Raw genomic sequence first — 14,863 nt, forward strand, 5'->3', positions numbered from 1 at the left:
ATATCAAGGGGAATTGGTGAAGATGCTAATTAGGAATCTGACAACCTGGGTTCTAGTTTCTGCCACTTACTTTGGGCAGATCTAGTAACCTCCCAGAGTCCCTTGCTTGTCATCTGCAGAGTATATGAACAGCTGTCCTTCTTGCCAAACAAGATCTCTGTGAGGATTAAGAGTTCTTTGTGTGTGGAAACTGTCAAAATTAGAAAAAACTTCCTCAATACTAGACATTATCTTTCCTGAATAAGTTCTAATGAAACATTTATCCCTTATATTTTTCATTAGATCAATCTAATGATGTCGTTCATAGTAAAAATGATGACATCTCATTTCTATTTGAAGACCATATGGCTAGTAGAGTATTTGAGTAACACTGATCCAGCCAGTGGTGATACAGCACAAAGAACTTGGCTGCAGTACTGCCCACACATTTACAGAATGTATTAAAAGCAACTAGCTCCGCCCTATATTTGAATTTGGACAAACTAAATCATTGCCCTTTGCTATAATAAACCCAAAGTGAATTAATCATCAACTTTTCATCATGGAATACCAACAGCTATGAGATAATCCACTTGTCTTAACATTTTAAAATGAAAATTCAAAAGTGAAAGAAATTAGGTGCAGCCTCCCTCAACCTCAGTTCTTTCCTCATTTTCCTCAACTTAATTCTATCTCTTTTTGACCACAAAAGATTTCAGATTGAGTGTTCCCTCACTGCTGGACATCTCTATTGAGAATCACTGAGAGAAGGTGCTGGAAATGCAGAATGGAAACCAGACACAGGGTAGACAGCAGAAGGAACAGAGAGTTCTGTGGGGAACCCGTGGGGCAGTGAGGGAAACTGAGGGAACTTAAATCCAGACCTCATGTCAGTGCTCTGAAGAGGTCTGTGATGAGGCTGGGAGTGAAGATGGGTTTAAGAGGCAACATGCTTGTACCACTTTTCTACTGCTCCCAGAAGAAATTACCACGAATGCAGGGGCTTAAAAAACACAGACGTATAGTCATACAGTTCTGTAGGTTAACAAGTCCAACACAGACCATGCCAGGCTAAAATCAAAGTGTCAAGTTGCTTTCCAAAAGCTCTAGGATCCTTGCATTTTCCAGCAGCTACACATCCCCCACATCCATGGACTCATGGCCTCTCCCACCATCTTTAAAGCCAGAAATGGCAGGTGACATGTCTTTCATATCATATCACCCTGACTTTCTCTTCTGCTGCTCCCTTCCATATTTAAGGACTCTTGTGATTAGACTGAGTCCACCCAAATAATCCAGGATACTCTCTGCATCTCAATTTTAATCATATCTGCAAAGTCCCCTTTGCCACATAACATAACATATGCACAAGTTCCAAGGTCTAGGACTTGGATATCTCTGGTGGCGCAGGGAGACACTACCTGCCTACCACAGTGCTACAGGTAAGAGGTGATTTGGCAAGAAGTTATCCTTGTTTTCTCTCGTTCTTGCTCCCCTCAGTCAGCTTGCCACTCAGAAGTCAAAGAACTTCAATACATCCATCCCAGTGTGGCTGTCCTCTGCTCGCCAGACTCCTTCTGTGGCGTCTTGCCTTTCTAAATAAAACCTTTGCACTTTATCACAGACCACAAGGGTCAACATAATTTGGTCCTCTATATTTGAAACTTATTGCCCCATACTTAAAGTAAGAAATTCATTTTTAAATCATAACTTAGCACATACACACATGCATGTACATATATTTAATTCCACAAAGCAACACTTACCCTTACTATGCACTGTGATACCTTGAATCCTGACCCATCCTTTTCTCTTTTTAGTTCATTGTTAATGCTGTTTGCAACCCACTGATGAACTGTGACTTTCGGTTTGGAAAATACTGATCTGGCCCTGCCTCTTACTCCTGGCACTGTATCACATTCTCTCAGAACTAGAAACACTGACCCCCAACCTCATAAGAACCTCTGATGGAAATATTTTCCCTGGAACTTCTCAGGATCTGCGCCCTCACCTTATCTGGGTGTCTGCTCTGTTGTTCCTTCCTCTAAGAGACTGGTCCTGACCGCTTGCCTAATAATCCTTCTCCTTACCCCAAGCATCATCTTCCATCCTTGATCTTGCTTTAGTTTTTCTTCGCAACACTTAAATATGGCTTTGCATATGATGTCTTTGCTTCTTCTCTCCTACTAGACTGAAAGGTGCACTAGACTGTCTTGTTTATGGCTTGTTTATGACATAATCCTAGTGCTTGAACTAGCATGTCCTGAAGGAGGAAAAACTCAAAACTTAGTTATAGAATGAATAAATAAAATGTGAGTGAATAAATGGATTGGTAGATCTATGATTATATGGGTTATTAGAAGATATGATTAGTAAGTATTATTACATTATAACATATAATAACAATAAATATAGGTAATTATCCTTTACTGATTATCTATATTATTCTAGATACCATGAAGGGCATCTTAAATAAATTACTTCTAGTTGTCACACAGTTCTATGAGGTAGCAATTTTTACAAATGGGGAAACTGAAGTCAGGAGAAGTTAGGTTTCTGGTCCAGGGTTAACAGGGTTTGTGACAATAATCAATTTTTATCACACTGTTGTTCAGTCACTCAGTCGTATCTGACTCTTTGCAACCCCATGGACTGCAGCATGCCAGGCTTCCCTGTCCTTCACCATCTCCCAGAGCTTGCTCAAACTCATGTCCATTGAGTCAATGATGCCATCTAACCATCTCATCCTCTGTCGCCCCCTTCTCCTCATGCCTTCAATCTTTCCCAGCAGCAGGGTCTTTTCCAATGAGTCAGCTCTTAGAATCAGGTGCCCAAAATATTGGAGCTTCAGCTTCAGCCTCAGTCTTTCCAATGAATATTCAAGGTTAATTTCCTTTAGGATTGACTGGAATTTTTATCATACTTAACTTTTGTTAGCAGGCATTATTATTATTCTCATTTTATAGATTATTGTTGAGAATAATAATCTATGGTCATTTTACAGATTACTGTTGGGAATAATAGTCTGTAAAACTTCAGTTTTATAGACTGGAAAATCCAGGTACAGAAGATGACTTGTTCAAAGTCAAATAACTAGTAAGTAGTGGCTCCAGCCAGAGAAGGCAATGTCACCCTACTCCAGCCAGTACTCTTGCCTGGAAAATCCCATGGACGGAGGAGCCTGGTGGGCTGCAGTCCATGGGGTCGCTAAGAGTCGGACATGACTGAGCGACTTCACTTTCACTTTTCACTTTCATGCATTGGAGAAGGAAATGGCAACCCACTCCAGTGCTCTTGCCTGGAGAATCCCAGGGACGGGGGAGCCTGGTCGGCTTCTGTCTATGGGTTCGCACAGAGTTGGACACGACTGAAGCGACTTAGCAGCAGCAGCAGTGGCTCCAGCAATCCAGTGTAGGCCATCTGGGACCAGGTCAGTGTTCACAGCCTAAATTCCTTTGCTGCTCAAAGTAAGGTCCAAGCGGCAGCAGCACCAGCAATACTTGAGTGTGTGTGTGCACGCTAAGTCACTTCAGTCGTGTCCGACGCTTTGTGATCCCATGGACTGTAGCCCGACAGACTCCTCTGTCCATGGGATTCTCCAGGCAAGAATACTAGAGTGGGTTGCCACGCCCTTCTCCAGAGGATCTTTCCCACCCAGGGATTAAACCTGCATCTCACATGCCTCTTGCATTGGCAGGTGAGTTCTCTATCACCAGCGCCACCTGGGAAGCCAGCAGCACTTGGGAACTTACTCAACATGCAGAGTTTCATGCCCTTCCCCCAAGCCTACACGCCAGGAAGAACCCCAGGTGATTCATAGACACAATAAAGTTGAGAAGCTCTGCCTTAAACATACTGCCACTCAGACAGGCGAGCAGAGTTGGACAGAAAGAATTTTATGACAATAGGACTGGAACATATATAACACTTTAACCGGGAGTATTAAGTATAATTTTGCATTAATTTAACAGAAGTATAATTATCTGAAACAAAACGAAAGGAAATTGCTGAACTTCCGATAAATGACTATTATATTTTCCTTATTCTTAACTTCATGTTTCAGCTTTAGTTCACATCAACCCTGTTATGGAGGATGAAATGTTAAAATTGTTCCCTTCTTCCCTCCTCCTTTCTCTTTTCCCTACCTCCACATTTATCTTGGTGTTTTACTGTTTTTCTGCCCTAAAATATGTAACATTTCCATTCCGTTCACAACCATAATCCCCTAGGTGTTTCATCTTAGGTCCGTACTTCTTTGGAGTCAATGATCCTATATGTGCCTTTGTCATATCTTCTCCATTTCTGAGTTCAGTACTCTGACTGACCTTTTGATTCTCTGGGGTTTTTGTTTGGCTTGGTTTGTGTCGGTTTTGTTTTTGTCAAGGAGTACTTTTACAAAGGGATCATAGGGATCATATTCCATAAATTCTTCCATATTTAAGAATGTTTACTTGCTACCTTATAAATGAATGAAAACTTGGCCAATTATAATATCTGGGGCCACATATTCCTTCCGAACTCTGTAGCAGCTACTCTGTTGTCTCCTAGAATTACATTTGGGAAGAAGTCTGAAGCTATTCCAGGCACTGACCTCTTAAAGGTGAATTGCTTCTTCTCTCCAAAAGTACTTCCATTATTTTAACTTCTGTTTTTTAATCTTTGATAATTTTGATATAATGTGTAACTTGAGCAGAATATATCTTGATCTAGACAGCTATATTTCACCCCACCCCGAGTACAGTCTTTTCAACATGGTCATTTGGTTCTTTTTTTTATTTTAGGAGAATGTTTTTGAATTATTATTTAAAACACTGTCTTCCATGTCCATGTCTTTTAGGGGCATAACTCCTGTTAGGAGTCCTTTGTCTAGAGGACACCTCCTCTCTAATCGTTCTAGTTTCTCTTTTTCTTTATCCACACATTCATGAAATTAACTCAAGCTTCTCCTTCATGATAGCGATTTGATCTGAAGCTTTGCCTATTCTGCTTTTGCTGTTTGGGGTTCACTGGTTATCTGTAATGGAATTATGTTGGCAAGGGCTGGACATTTACAATATTTCAAAGTTCTGCTGGATGAACAGGAGTTGAGGAGTGGGAGAATGAACCCAAGCTAAATGCAGTCTTTAATGAGGTACCAGCACTGAACTCTTCAGAATGTCTTTGTTACAGTGGCTGAAGAATGAGTCTCCTGGGACTGTAGATATTTTCCATGAACTTACCCATGGCTTAATGAAAGAGTCCTCAAGTCCCCACCTGACCCTCTGACCCTGCTTTGGTGGTTTCTGTACCACACTGTGTGATGTCACAGCCTGCTTCTCCTAGCTGCATCAGATCAGGTTTGAGACCAGGGAGTTAGAAATCCATTCATCTTTGAAATATTCTCAGAAATATTAGGCACAGGGTAACTGTGCCTAACAAAATAACCCAATCCCACCATCTGTCTGAAGAAGTATAAAAAGTGGTTCCTTAATGCAAATCAAAACTAACAATAGGCACCACCTCATTCAAGTCAGAGTGGCCATCTTTAAAAAGTCTCAGTTCAGTTCAATCGCTCAGTCTTGTCTGACTCTTCGACCCCATGAATTGCAGCACGCCAGGCCTCCCTGTCCATCACCAACTCCCGGAGTTCACTCAGACTCACATCCACTGAGTCAGTGATGCCATCCAGCCGTCTCATCCTCTGGCGTCCCCTTCTCCTCCTGCCCCCAATCCCTCCCAGCATCAGAGTCTTTTCCAATGAGTCAACTCTTTGCAGTCTACAAATAACAAATTCTGAAGAAGGTATAGAGGAAAAAGAAACCCTCCTACGGTAATGATGGAGATGTAAATCGGTGTAGTTACTATAGAAAACATCACGGATGTTCCTTAAAAAACTCAAAATAGAGCTACCATATGATCCACAATCCCACTCCTGTGCATATATCCAAATAAAACTCTAATTTGAAAAGAAACATGTATCCCTATGGTCATAGCAGCACTGCTCACATTAGCGAAGACATGGAAGCAGTTAAGTTCATTAACAGATGAATGGATAAAGAAATGGTGCATATACACAATGTAATACTACCTTGCCATAAAAAAGAATGAAATAATGCCATTTGCAGCAACATGGATGTGCTTAGTCACTCAGTCATGCCCAACTCTTTATTACCCCATGGACTGTAGCCCACCAGGCTCCTCTGTCCATGGGGATTCTCCATGCAAGAATACTGGAGTGGGTTGCTATGCCCTCCTCCAGGGGATGTTCCCAACCCAGGACTGAACCCAGATCTCCTGCATTGCAGGCAGGTTCTTTACTGTCTGAGCCACTAGGGAAGCCCAAGAATACTGGAGTGGGTAGCCTATCCTGTCTCCAGGGGATCTTTCCAACCCAGGGATCAAACCTAGATGTCCCACATTGCAGGCAGATTCTTTACCAACTGAGCTACCAGGGGAGCCCAGCAACATGGAGAGACCTAGAGATTACCATACTAGTGAAATAAGTCAGAAAGAGAAAGAAAAATACATTATGATGTCACTTATATGTGGAATCTAAAATATGACTCACATGAACCTATTTACAAAACAGAAACAGATTCATAGATGTAGAGAACAGACTTGCGGTTGCCAGTGCTAGGCAAGGGGAGGGATGCATTGGGAATTTGGGATTAGCAGATGTGAATTATTATATACAGAATGGATAAACAACAAGGTCTTACTGTATGTCTATATATAACTGAATCATTTTGCTGTACATCAGAAACACAACATTGTAAAGCAACTATATTTAATTACAAAATAAGTTAAATTTTTTAAAAAGTCAGCATTTTAAGAAACCACATTCATTAAATGTCATTGGATTGTGAGAGAAAGCTGGGGCAGGGCCAGGTATCGGCTATGCTGAGCTATTTGACTTTTACCCTGTGCTAACCAGGAGCCACTGAGAGGTTCGGTTTTTGTTTGTTTGTTTGTTTTTGTTTTTTAAGCAAAGAAATAACACAGTTATACTTGTGCTTCAAACAGATTACTCTGGAAATAATGTGCAGGATAAATCTGAGATGGTCAAAGTCAGTGGTTAAAAAGGCTATTGGGAAGCTGGAGAAGAAATGAAGAATTCAGTAGTTATTTAGAGGTATGACAAGGAGGAGTAGGTAAATGGATTGGCTCAGGGAATCCAGATCCTAGCTCTAAGAACCGCTATTTAGGCTCTACATGTACATGTGCATCTGTGCTGGCATGTCTAACTCTTTGCGACCCCATGGACTATAGCCCACCAGGCTTCCCTGTCCATGGGATTTTCCTGGCAAGAATACTGGAGTGGGTTGGCATTTCCCCCTTCAGGGGATCTTCCTGATTCAGGGATTGAACCCATGTCTCCTGCATTACAGGCAGATTCTTTACTGCTTCCCCACAGGGTCTGGAAATACCCAGGAAAGGAAACTGGGGGCACACATAGATCCCAGGTGCTCCTTCCATATGACTGACGGAAAAAACATGAGCATCAAACAGTAATAAGCAAATCTGAAGACTGAAAGTCAAGGAAAATATAATTCTAAACTCTGTTAGAAGACATCTCAAAATGATTCATATAAAACCTGCCCTCTAAATGGATAAATGTTTTTGTATGGCTGAGTCCCTTTGCTGTCTACCTGAAACTATCACCACATTGTTCACTGGTTATATTCTAAAATAAATAAAAAGTGTTTGTTTGTTTTTTTTTAAAAGCCCTATCTTCTAATTTTGTCTAGGGTTGGGGTAAGGAATATTATTTGATTTTGTTTCCATGGACTGGGAAAGGAAGAGGTGGAGAGAAACCAGAAAAGAAAAAAAAAAAAAAACAGAAAATAACAAAAAGCTTCCTTGAAGACCTTTTAAAGATGCATCTCTTAATTGCCATCTGATTTTTATATCACCATGACATCATCTTGCCATTTGCCTCAGTGACTCAATGGTAGGTTTCATTCTTCTCCAAGATGTTCTCAAACTTTTTTCCCTGGAAACACACTAAGGGAACGAAGATGGGTCCTGGAGTTCAGCAGATCTGGCTTTCAGTCCTGGCTCTGCCACAGGTCAGCAACATGATCTAGAGACCACGTCATTCCTCCCTACATCTCTGTTCCCTCCTGGGGAAAATACAAACTCAGAGTTTCAGAGGAGTAACTGAAGGGATGTAGGTTACAGTTTCTAGTATATAGCTTGCCAAATAACAGGTGCTCTATGAAAGTTTGATTAACGTAGCTCAAGCTTGTGATGCATGTGGAATAGAGAGGGATAGGAGATGAAGAAGGAACACAACAAATGTGCATGTCAGACTAAGGCATTAGTGGGCAAACATTTAAGAACTTTAAGAAGGGAAGGAAAATAGATTTGTTTGCAGGAGCCAAGCTACAGCATGTTACTCAGTTAGGAAATATATGTAATAATCTAAGTAAGCAATAATGAACTTAGGCAGGATAGTGGTAGCAAGACTAAAAAGAAAGAATAATTTTCTTAGATATTCAGCAAGATTATTGATTACTAGTGGTAGTGTAAAAGAGAGAGGAGACTAAAATGGCTCCAGTTTCTAGCCTGAAAGATAATGCATGGTCCTATTCAAAAGACAATGAACAGAGGAGGAAAAGTAAGTGTAAAGATGAAGACAAGTAGCTCACTTATTGAATGATTCCTATGGGAATCATAGCTTCCCTGGTGACTCAGTTGGTAAAGAATCCACCTGCAACGCAGGAGACCCAGGTTCAATCCATGGGTGGGGAATAAGGAGAAGGAAATGGCAACCCACAGTATTCTTGCCTGGAAAATTACATGGACAGAGGAGCCTGGTGGGCTACGGTCCATGGGGTCACAAAGAATCGGACACGACTTAGCAACTAAACCACACCATTCAACAAACACTGTGGAAGGTCTAAAATATCAGAACATGTGGCATGCAGCAAGGAACCTACAAAGATGACCCCATTCCTCATGGAACTTAGATGCTAGCAAGAAAGTTAACTAGATAAAAGTATTCAAGAAAAGTGACCCAGGAAGTGTGATACCGGAGAGCATTCAAGGAAAGTGATCCAGGAGAGAAGTATATGTGAAAGTCTTGAGGCTGAAAGAAATACCACCTTTACAGAAGTAAGGGAGCTCTCAGGCTGAAGTGAAGAGAGGAAGGCACCTGATGAGGATAGAGGTGTTTCCAGATTGCCCAGGTGCTGACGGACCATTTCAAGAATGTGGGCTTACAGTCAAAGGAATGGATAAAGAAGATGTAGTATATATAGCAATGGAATATTACCCAGCCATTAAAAAGAATGAAATAATGCTATTCGCAGCAAGATAGATGGACCTAGAGATTGTCATACTGAGTGAAATAAGGCAGACAGAGAAGGAGAAATATTGTATGACATGCTTTATATGTGGAATCTAAAAAGAAATGATACAAATGAACTTAGAAAGAGACTCACAGACTTAGAGAATGAACTTATGGTTGCCAGGGGGAAGGATGAGGAAAGGGATAATTAGGGAGTTTGGGATGGACATGTACACACTGCTATATTTAAAATGGATAACCAACAAGGACCTACTGTATAGCACATGGAACTCTGCTCAATCTTATGTGGCAGCCTGGGCGGGAGAGGAGTTTAGGGGAGAATGAATACATATTTCACCGGAAAATCATGTGGACAGAGGAGCATCATGGGCTCCTCTATATGTATGGCTGAGTCCCTTCACTGTTCACCTGAAACAATCACAACACTGTTAATCAGCTACATCTAACACAAACTTTAAAAGTTTAAAAAGAAAAGAAATAAATTAACCATCCTAGAAGAAAAGAAGAATATGGGCTTTATTGAGGTCATTGATGAGTTTTGAACAGTAATCTGAGATATGGTCAGACTCATATTTGGAAATTTCACTCTAACTGCAGTAAGGAGAATGCTTTAAGGATATGCACTTGTCAGACTAGAAGTTCTGAAAAGCCCACCTGCCACAGAAAATCTAGACACCGGATAAAAAAATGCAAATGTAAGTTCAAATGCATTGCTCAGCTTACAAGAAAGAAACAGAAATCCCCAAAACTTATAAAATTAATATGCTGAAACCAAAATGGTAGGCAAACTCAGCAGCCAGAAGTGCCCTGGGATTAAATGTTAACACCACAAAACTAGAGTTTTGGGGACCAATGGCTGTCTGGGAGAACAGGAGCTTAAACTTTTGGCCCATTGAAAGAACAGCATTGTTAGGACATTTAAAAGACCTACACTCAGTGAAAAAGACAGCTAGAAGAAAATCCATTTACTTCTAGAAGAAGAGGAGGTAAGGATACCTATTTATCTCTAGGTGGGGTAAAATATGGTCTTCAAAAGTGCTTAAAAAACAACAACATGATACTGTTATCTTACTTTAAATTTTGATTTGTTACAAAATAGAAATAGACTCACATAAATACAAAACCAACTTATGATTACCAAAGGAGATCATGGTGATGCAGGTCAGTGGAGAGAAAAATTAGAAGTTTGGGATTAACAGACACACACTAGTATATATAAAATAGACAAACCACGAGGACCTACTATATAGCACAGGGAAGTATACTCAATACCTTGTAATAATCTGTAATAGAAAAGAATCTTAAAAAGTAGCTATATAAAACTGTGTATAAACTAAATAGACATTTCTCCAAAAGAGACATACAGATGGCTAACAAACACATGAAAAGATGCTCAACATCACTCATTATCAGAGAAATGCAAATCAAAACCACTATGAGGTACCATTTCACGCCAGTCAGAATGGCTGTGATCCAAAAGTCTACAAGCAATAAATGCTGGGGAGGGTGTGGAGAAAAGGGAACCCTCTTACACTGTTGGTGGGAATGCAAACTAGTACAGCCACTATGGAGAACAGTGTGGAGATTCCTTAAAAAACTGGAAATAGAACTGCCATATGACCCAGCAATCCCACTGCTGGGCATACACACCGAGGAAACCAGAATTGAAAGAGACACGTGTACCCCAATGTTCATCGCAGCACTGTTTATAATAGCCAGGACATGGAAGCAACCTAGATGTCCATCAGCAGATGAATGGATAAGAAAGCTGTGGTACATATACACAATGGAGTATTACTCAGCCATTAAAAAGAATACATTTGAATCTGTTCTAATGAGGTGGATGAAACTGGAGCCTATTATACAGAGTGAAGTAAGCCAGAAAGAAAAACACCAATACAGTATACTAACGCATATATATGGAATTTAGAAAGATGGTAACAACAACCCTGTATGCGAGACAGCAAAAGAGACACAGATGGTTCGATGCAGGATACAGGATGCTTGGGGCTGGTGCACTGGGATGACCCAGAGGGATGGTATGGGGAGGGAGGGGGGAGGAGGGTTCAGGATGGGGAACACATGTATACCTGTGGCAAATTCATTTTGATATATGGCAAAACCAATACAATATTGTAAAGTTAAAAAATAAAATTAAATTAAAAAAAAAAAGAGACACAGATTTACAGAACAGTCTTTTGGACTCTGTGGGGGTGGGGGATGATTTGGGAGAATGGCATTAAAACATGTATAATATTATATAAGAAACGAATCGCCAGTCCAGGTTCAATGCAGGATACAAGAAGCTTGGGCCTGGTGCACTGGGATGACCCAGAGGGATGGTATGGGGAGGGAGGTAGGAGCAGGGTTCAGGATGGGGAATACATGTACACCTGTAGCGGATGCATGTTGATGTATGGCAAAACCAATACAATATTGTAAAGTAAAAAAAAAAAAATTAAAAAATAATAATAATAATAATTAAATAATTTAAAAATAATAATAATAAAAAATTTTTTAAAAACTGTGTATAACTGAATCACTTCGCTGCATACCTGAAACTAACACATATTGTAAATTAACTATACTTCAATTTAAAAATGGTTACATAATTTAAAAAAAGGAATTACTTTAATCACAAACACACACACACAAAGTTCACTATGCATCACTTTATTTTACTCTCTAGGCCAGGGAGATAATGAAAATCTCCTAGTTAAGTGCTCATGCTACTCTGTTATCTGAAATTTACCACTAAAATAATGTAGATTTTCCTTAAAGCTTCCAGGAAGCACAGGGACTTCTGGGCAACGTTTAACATTCATGATAATATCTAATATTTGTTACATGAGTTAAATTTTACAAAATGCTATTAAAACAAGCGATAGCCCTATTCTCTCTTCTGGGAAAGCCTGATTACCCAGCGTCAAGTCCTTAAGGAGCTCACCTGCCTTTACTTGTGAGCTCTACATATTGACTCCCTGAATAATGGCCCAACAAATGAAGCAACTACATTTCCTTCTCTTAGGTTTCTTGTACAGATTAGCCATTCCATCTCTTCTCTTCACAGGCAATTTCCAGTTGTATGTCTCTCTCTAAGCCAGTGTTAAAGAAAATGGAGGTGAATTCTGTTTCCACAGCTTATAAGTTGTGTGACTCTGTGCAAGTTACTGACCCCCATTTCCTTCATCTGTAAAAGTGGAAACAGAAACACATACTTGAGATTACTTTGAGGCCAGATAACAGAGATTTATATATGCATACCTGGATTTTATTACATTTTATGCCTTCCTGGGCATCCTTGAACTTAAAGTGAAAGTGAAGTCACTCAGTCGTGTTCCACTCTTTGTGACCCCATGGACTGTAGCCTACCAGGCTCCTCCCTCCATGGGATTCTCCAGGCAAGAGTACTGGAGTGGGTTGCCATTTCTTTCTCCAGGGAATCTTCCTGACCCAGGGATCGAACCCAGGTCTCCTGCATTGCAGGCAGACGATTTAACCTCTGAGCTACCAGGGAAGCCCTTGAACTTAACCGTTACTCAAAAACAGAAAAGTCCTTGCATAGGATCACTATTTGGGGTTTAGGTGTGTTGTTTAGTTTCCATATATATGGGGTTGCTGATTTTGAGGGCTTTTTACTTACTATTTTGATATATTTTTATTAGTTAAAAAAAAGGATAATTATGGCCAGAGAACATGATTTATATGATAGTATTCTTTGGACTATATTAAGACTTCACTTTTGACCTAGTATGTGGTTAGTATTTATCAATATTTGGCCTGTATTTGGAAGAACATGCATTGTCTATATTTTTAAGGGGCAGGGATATATCTAAATCTGTATATTTATATCTGTCTAAATATTAAGTCAAGCTTGTTGAATGTGTTCATCCACCCTTCTGTATGTTTTTCTACTTACCTATTGTGAAAGAAGTCTATTAAATCTCCCACTATGACTGGGGACTTCATCAATTTATAGTTGCATTTCTGTGCACTTTTAGTTTCTATATTTTGAAACTGCATTATAATATAGTGCATTTGTTATGTCACTCTTGGTATGGCCTACTGGTACACTGTCTCTCTTATCCACAGTTATCTTTTACTCCTAATATTGTTCTGTGACTTTAAATCTATTTGAAAGTGAAAGTCGCTCAGTCATGTCCAACTCTTTGAGACTCCATGGACTATACAGTCCATGGAATTCTCCAGGCCCGAATACTGGAGTGGGCAGCCTATCCCTTCTCCACTGGATCTTCCCAACCCAGGAATCGAATTAGGGTCTCCTGCATTGCAGGCAGATTCTTTACCAACTGAGCTATTAGGGAAGCCTTAAATCTATTTAGTTTGATGTTAATGTTCTTATGCCAAGTTTCTTTCAGTTACTATTAGTCTGATATGTTCTTTTTCCATCTCTTTACTTTCTTTTTTTTAAATTTAAATTTATTTACTTTAATTGGAGGCTAATTACTTTACAATATTTTACAAATTTTACAAAATTTACAATACAATACAATATTGTATTGGTTCTGCCACACATCAACATGAATCCGCCATGGGTGTACACGTGCTCCCCATCCTGAACTCCCCTCCCAACTCCCTCCCCTTACCATCCCTCCAGGTCTTTCTTTCAGATTTTAGCTGTATCTCATAAAGAGAAAAAATGTTTCCTTTCAATGATGTATTTCAACAAATTTTATCTATTTACAATTATTATGATTATTCATATTCTTGAATTTATCTCTTTCATCTGACTTTCCCTTCTCCATAATTTAAATCAAGGACAAAGAGTTGAGTTAATCACATTTTTCAGTAAATTATCACTAGTTTCACACTCTTAATTTTTGTTTTTTTTTTCCCCATTTCCCTCTCTAATTTCACCTATCTCATATGATTATAATCCTTAATATGCCTGATATGATTATAAAATATGTATATGTGTTTTGAAAGTTCTATAAAATTCACGTATATAACCATTTAACCTCTTTGTTTTGTTTTCAATTTTTTTCTTCTTTCTTTCCTATTGCTGTCTGACAGAATTTCTTAATTCCTTTGTCTCCCACTACTGGCTTGCTGACTTGATTTCTTTATACTTTTTTTACTTTTTACTTTCACATTTTGAACATGAAAACATAACTTAGAGACTGAAATTAATGTATCCTCCTAAACAATATATGGAGAAGGCAATGGCACCCCACTCCAGTACTCTTGCCTGGAAAATCCCACGGACGGAGGAGCCTGGTAGGCTGCAGTCCATGGGATCGCTAGGAGTCGGACACGACTGAGAGACTTCACTTTGACTTTTCACTTTCATGCACTGGAGGAGGAAACGGCAACCCACTCCAGTGTTCTTGCCTGGAGAATCCCAGGGACGGCGGAGTCTGGTGGGCTGCCATCTCTGGGGTCACACAGAGTCGGACACGACTGAAGTGACTCGGCAGCAGCAGCAAACAATATACACTCCACTCTTCCTTTGCACCATTCCCTCATACTCCATAATATTACTTTGGAAATGTTGCTTCCACTTTAACTGTCACTTAAGTGAATTTTATTTTTATAGTCAGTGCTTATTCAGATTTATCAACACACTCAGCA

General features: G+C 39.8%; 1 long non-coding RNA gene across 2 annotated transcripts in view; it reads right to left on the reverse strand.

Moving 5' to 3' along the window:
* The window catches only part of LOC133256923 (uncharacterized), a 242,876-nt gene that overhangs the window by 119,473 nt on the left and 108,540 nt on the right, over positions 1-14,863 (reverse strand). Inside the window, exon 4 of one of the 2 annotated variants that reach the window (XR_009739335.1) lies at positions 11,871-12,461. The exons of the other annotated variant lie outside the window; for it this stretch is intronic. This is a non-coding gene — a long non-coding RNA (uncharacterized LOC133256923). Of the gene's footprint in view, positions 1-11,870; positions 12,462-14,863 lie in introns of those variants that run through there. 2 annotated transcript variants of the gene reach the window in all.

This window comes from Bos javanicus, chromosome 11 (genome assembly GCF_032452875.1).
Source record: "Bos javanicus breed banteng chromosome 11, ARS-OSU_banteng_1.0, whole genome shotgun sequence".
Lineage (NCBI taxonomy): Eukaryota > Metazoa > Chordata > Mammalia > Artiodactyla > Bovidae > Bos > Bos javanicus.